Genomic DNA, 6,580 nt, shown 5'->3' with positions numbered 1-6,580 from the left:
CTGTAGGGTAAATGATTGTCAGGCTTTTCTGGCCCTTCCCACCATTAGGATTGATGATGGATCCCTGTGGTCCCGAATGTATGCCTGATGGCAGGCAACTGGATTTTGTTACATTGTTATATTCAGTTGTATTGTTTACTTTTGTGGGCCATGGCTGCAGTATTTATATTAGCCATGGGAGAACTTGTAGAACAGGAGAGAGCCCAGCAAAGATTGAAGATTCAATGGGACCTGGAAGGCTGGCCAGCCTCCTGGCATGCCTGCCTGCCATATACCTGGTTGGTATATGGTAAATTCCCAATTAAATCCTGAAAAAGCCACCAAGGGCTCCAGGACTCTCCTTTATTCATCTGTTTGGATCATAGAGAACAAGCTCTGTGCCACCCTGGCACCATAGCTGCACACTTACATTTTATTTTAAAAAAAAAATATATATATATATATATAAAGAACTCCTGCAAGTTATTAAGTTAAATGAAAAGAACCAAATGGAAAGATGAAAGACATTCCACAGAAGAAGAGATAAGGATAGAAAAAAAAAAAAAAACATGAGAAGATGTTCCTTTCAGCCAATGCGAACAAGACCAGTGAGATACTTGTATCCCACTAGCTAGGAAAAAGGATTCTTGGAGAACAACATGGTAAAAGGCATTTGAGAGGGCCTCCCCAGTGGCGCAGCGGTTGAGCGCTGGGTTGCAAAGTTGCCCGCGGGCTCTGCAGCGCCGGTTCGATCCCCGGCTGCTCCCCGGCCACCAGAGGAGGGTCCCACATGGCGCGCAGACCTCTCCTGCCGCCCGCTGCTCCCCTCAGCAGTAACTTCGGTCCTTCTGCCTGCTCTGCTCCCCGTTCTGGCTCTGGTGAATTCTCTCACCCTCCTGCGCTTCTGATTATACCCAGTGCATGTATAAACAAAACAAACAAACAAATAAATAAATAAAACATGCCTCTATAAAAAAAAAGGCATTTGAGAAACAATTTGGCCTTAACTTGCAAAGCTATAAATAGCTCACACTAAGATTTAGCAATTGTGCCCTGGAGCAGAAAGGTGGGTGTGTCTTAGAGCAGAGAATGGGGGAACAGTAATTCCTTAGCCTCAGGCCTTCTCAGACAGCAGTCTGTTTCATCCTTTTACATACTTCAATGTGTCTGCAAATATCATTTTCTATATGTACAAGGGTATAAATGAATTTGGGAAGCTCTGCCAGCAAAATACTCATGGAAGTATTGCTTACATGGAACCAATACAAAGAGAGCTCTCATAGGCAAAAAATGGCTTAGTATATTGTGACACATTCTTTTAATGAAATACTATACAGCAGTGAAAATGAACTACTGGAATTATACAACCTATCACAGATGAATTTCAAAACACAGTGTAGAAGATAAAGCAACAATTAATTTTTAAATATGATTTTTATGTACAGTACAAAAATATTTGAAACATTCTTTAGGGGTGTGTGTGTGTATACATATATATGTGTGTATAGTAAATTGATAAAGCCATATTTAGAATAGTGATAACATTAGATGTGCTGGAAGTTTCCAAGGTGTTAGCATTTTTCTGTCTCAAGCTAAAGGTGGGTAAATGGCATTTTTCAAAACAATTGTCATGTGTATGTATATACATTATACATGTTATATATACTCCTTTTGATTATAATAGTCTATAGTTATCTACAATTTTTTTTAAGATTGACTTATTTGTACAAGCACTGGGTACACTCAGAAGCGTGGAAGAGTGAGAGAATTCACCAGAGCAAGAGCGGGGAACAGAACAGGCATACTGAGGGAAGCAGTGGGCGTGGCAGGAGAGGTCTGTAGTGCCATGTGGGACCCTCGCCAGTGGCCGGGGATCGACCCTGTGCTGCAGAGGCTGCAGGCAGCTTCACAGCCCAGCGCTCAACCGCTGTGCCACCAGGGGAAGCCCTAGTTATATACAATTTTTAAAGATTGTATAAAAAGCATAGTTATGTGAAATCTCACTTCAGTAAAAAAAAAATCTATGTATTTCATTAAAAGCACAGTCTCTCCCCTTTCTTAAAAAAAATTGATTGAAATGATCCTCAACTTGTTTTAAAAAAAACCACCTAAGGTCTCCTGCTCATCTTGAAACTATAACTAGGTAGTCACAGGACAGAGACACTACTACATCATGGAACCAGCAGGTACCCATGGATGTGGAGGGAGGAGTGGGGACAGGGAATCAGGAGACGTGGTTCCAGCCCAGACCCTCAGCTTAGCTGCTAGAAAAGGTGCCAGAGAAACAAGCCCCAAAGGGTCTAGAATGCTTTAAAAATGCACTAAAGTAGACAAATTCACATCATCTCATCAGTCAACAACCCTGTCTCCAGCCATCTCACACCCAGGACACTAACAAGCTTTCCCCTGTGACACCATCACTCTTGGCCACTTGGAGAAGAGGCTTGGAAGGATGGGAGCAGAGATCCAGGTGCCCCTCCAGTCCTGTCTGTACTCCACTGCTGAGACCAGATGTGGGTATTTGAAGTGGGGATATAAAGGAATAGGTGGTGAATTTATTCTGAAGGCAGAAGAGACTGTACTGACTGGTGGCTGGGTGTGAGGTGTGGGAGGAAGAGAAGAGTGACCCCAGATGACCCGCCTCAGCCAGAGGACAGTGTCTTTGCCAGTCTTGGGGGAAGAGGGAGAAGTCACTGGAGGAAAAGGAAGAATATAGATGGAGCCATATGTGGGTTGACCACCCTGTGGACACCTGGTGGAGGCAGCGGAGCATGGGGTCTGGACCCAGGAGAGGTGGCTGGAGACACACACTGATGCAGTCAAGCTGAGGGTGGAGATCAACTTCTTCCAGTTTTTCCAACCAGCTCCTATCACATCCAGGATCCTACTTGTTACAACTGAATCCCATCCCAGATGGGACTGTCTGGAGGGCAGAGATGATTTAGTGCAGACAGATTCTCCTATTGCATCAGCAACACCACACCGATAAATAGGAGCAGACTGCACAATGCAGGATGCTGCTGAACAAGCAAGAACCTAACCTTTTTATTGATAAAATAATCCTACAGCATCAGTTACGTGAGGTAGGAGGGCAAAGAGAAAAAGATGGGTGAAACTAAAGAATGTACTTTTGTCATCTAGGGCTTTGTGGAGACATGCATCTCCTGAACAGATAATTTGTATCTGCTTTATGACCAAGTGCTGTAATCAAAATCATACCCCAGACCCCTGGCCATGGTTCCAATCTTATCAACAAGGTATTCCACTGATCAGCTTCTGGGGCCCCTTTTCATTTATTTTCTAATTTTTATTTTTATTTTTATATTCTCCATACAATTACAACCCCCTTATTTTGACCCCAATTCCTCCTTTCTCCACCCCTCCCCCCATAGTGTGTCTCTGGTTCATAGTTGTTTATTGATTTTGATTTTTTCTTTCTTGTAGTTATTCTTTTTCCTGGTCCCATATTTAGGTTTTCTAAATTCCTGCTGAGTGAGAACCATCCAGTATTTTTCTTTTTCTTTCTGGCTTATTTCGCTGAGCATGATCCCTTCCAGCTCCATCCATGTTGCTGCAAATTGCATGTGTTTATCTTTTTTGAATGCTGAGTAATATTCCATGGTGTATATGTACCACCTCTTCTTGATCCAGTCATCTATTTTTGGGCATTTGGGTTGTCTCCAAAACTTAGCTATTGTAAATAGTGCTGCTATAAACATAGGGGTGCAGGTCCTCTATGGAATTAATATTTCTGTGTCCTTTGGATAAATACCTAGGAGTGGAATTGCTGGATCATATGGAAGCGCTATCTTTAGTAGATTGAGGAATCTCCACACAGCTTTCCATAGTGGTTGTGTTACGGAGCAACCCCAACATAAAACGCGTTGCCTGGCTGTGGGTCCTCACCCGCGCTTAAAAGGGACTTATTAATACTCCACTACAGGCACACACAAAAGGTTAATAAAAGGTTTATTTACAAGGGAAAGGGAAATGAGGAAATGTACTACTCAGGGAGAAAATAGGGAAATAAAGTCTTTAATGCATCCTACCCGATCCGCCGACCTGGAAACCCCAAAGGCACTTGAGAGCTGCCTGAGCTGCAAGCTGGCGGAGAGCCAAAAAGGGAATCCCCCAAAACCCACATGTCTGGTTTTACACCAAACCTGGCTGCTTAACCCCACCCTCAGGTTCCAGCAACCTTCCCTTTGGTGGTGATGGGATTTGGAGTTCCCAGTGCCTCTTGGCTTTGGTCTGGATTGGGGGGAGATTCCACAAAGCCCATATGGAATTAGCTTTAGGACATCCTTTTTTCCCTAACAGGTGGACCACTCCCACCAGCAGTGCAGGAGAGTTCCTTTTTCTCCAAATCCTCGCCAACATTTGTTGTTGCTAGTTTTTTTTAATATGTGCCATTCTCACTGGTGTAAGATGGTATCTCATGGTAGTTTTGATTTGCATATCCCTGATTGCAAGTGATGTTGAATGGGGCCCCTTTTCATACATCGGTCATCAGTCCCCCTGGTGTTCCTGTTGCAGAAATGAATTCTAGCCTTTTACCCAGGCAGAGGAAGAACAAGCAGTACTTCAGGAATGGTGAGGTCAGGGGAAGCTTTAGTACCATGCATGAGGTCCCAGACCTGGATAGCCCCGTGAGGTCTGAGCACCCATTTAAAGACCAGGGTTCCTTTTATACACAACTGTCTCCATATCTGTTACATTGATAGCATCGTTTTTCAGCAGGCACAGCCATTTGCAGCAAAGTCCACAGACAAGAGAGGCAAGGCAAGGGGGGGCAGGCATCTTGGGATGGCCTTGGAGAGAGAGACCAGCTGGTTGGCTGCCCAACCTTGTAGATAAGAGTGCTGAGGTCCTGGCCATGAACCGTGAAAGGGAAGGAGCTGTAAGTCAGCAACCTTGTTGATTATGCCTACATTGGGGTGTTCATTGCACCTGGGCTGGAAGTTCTGCTGGAATCTTTATTATATTCATTTGCTCAATAATACATTTTCTCATCATTCCCCTCCTTTGATGCCCTTGTGAGTTATTTTTCTCACAGGGCATCACCTATATATATATATATATATTTTTAAGGGAACCCTGATTCTTATCCAGTGGCCGTTATGAGTTGAGAGTCATTGGAATACCAGGGAGGAGGAATCTTACTTGGTAGGCTGCTGCAGGGCCTCTTCCCTGCCATACAGATACCCCCTTGGGCAGCAGTGAGCAGGTTACCAGTCTTTGCCGGTCCTGGGGCACTACAGCTGCCAAGGAGCCAAGTTGGCATTGGAGGGCTAGGGCTAATCTAATGAGAGCATTCAAATTTGGCTTAAGTCGGCCACTGGCCCTTTATGATGGATTTGAGGTTCTTACCTCAGCTGCTCTGGATGCAGTCAGCAGGCCCCTATGAGTGGGATGGTCAGGGGGACTCTCTTAATCCGTGAGCACATAGCATTTTCTGAAGATACATTTCTCAGACCTTCAACACTTTTTCCTTCCTATTTTGCACCATTTTTTCAAAGATAGCCATTTTGTTTTGATACAAAATTTCCTAAGACCTTCAACATATCTGTTTTAAATACATTTCTTAACATACCTCACTTTATTTGCATTTAGAGTTACAATATTCCAGTTTTTAATTTTCAGATTGTAAGATTGTTTTGGCAGTTTCATCTTTATTTATGCCCATGGGCCCAGAGGAGATCTTTTTCCAAAGTCTGAGCCCCCCCAAGCAATTAGACAACAGAGCATCCATTGCCCCAGCACGGACACATTCACACTGTAAAGCAAGCAGGGAGTAGAAGCAGGAGACTCCCAAGAGGTCATCTGGTCATCTGGGGCACACAAGTCAGGCGCCTGGCCAGAGAAAGTCCATCAGTCACTCCCTGAAACTTTTAGTCCACACTGAGTCTTTTTCCCAACCTAACTTCAGCTAATTAACAGGTCAGCCTCACATTTTTCACTTCAAGACATTGTAAGAACTGTTATGCTATTATTCATTTGTACTGGAAAACTCATACATAAACACGTTGTTGTTGTTGTTGTTTTAGGTGACAATAAAGTTTAGTTTTCCTACAATAAGAAGCAAAAATACACCAAAAGCTCATTAAGCAGTCAACAACTTTTCATTGTTAAACTTAGTAGATCCTTGGTTTTATAAGAAAAATATACTACCGTTTAAATAATGATAAAAAGAACAGATTTAAGATAGAGATGCCCATTGTAGCTTTAATTTTTCTTAGGATAGGAAGTTCAGAGTTACTAATGAAACAATTTCATATAACAGAGGTTTTTTTGGCTGGGACAAGGGAAGGAAGAATCAATTAAGGTGCTTATCTGGGGAACAAAGGTACTTCTTTTAAGGGAAGAAATAGTGGGTTAGGTTTTTAGAAGAGAATTTTATCCAAAGAAATCCAGGTATAAACAAAACCACACTTATCCACATTTATCTCTGTTAAAATAGACCAGGTCAATTAATTCTTTTTGACTATTCCAAGTTTTGTTTATTTTTTCCCCAAATAAAAACATTTAAACATACAATAGAACTATTAACTCCCAACATTATAAATTTAAGATATACATGCTTCAATTAAACCATTACATT

This window comes from Talpa europaea (genome assembly GCF_964194135.1).
Source record: "Talpa europaea genome assembly, contig: HAP1_SCAFFOLD_252, whole genome shotgun sequence".
In the NCBI taxonomy this organism is placed as follows: Eukaryota; Metazoa; Chordata; class Mammalia; order Eulipotyphla; family Talpidae; genus Talpa; species Talpa europaea.
This window is presented reverse-complemented; position numbering follows the sequence as displayed.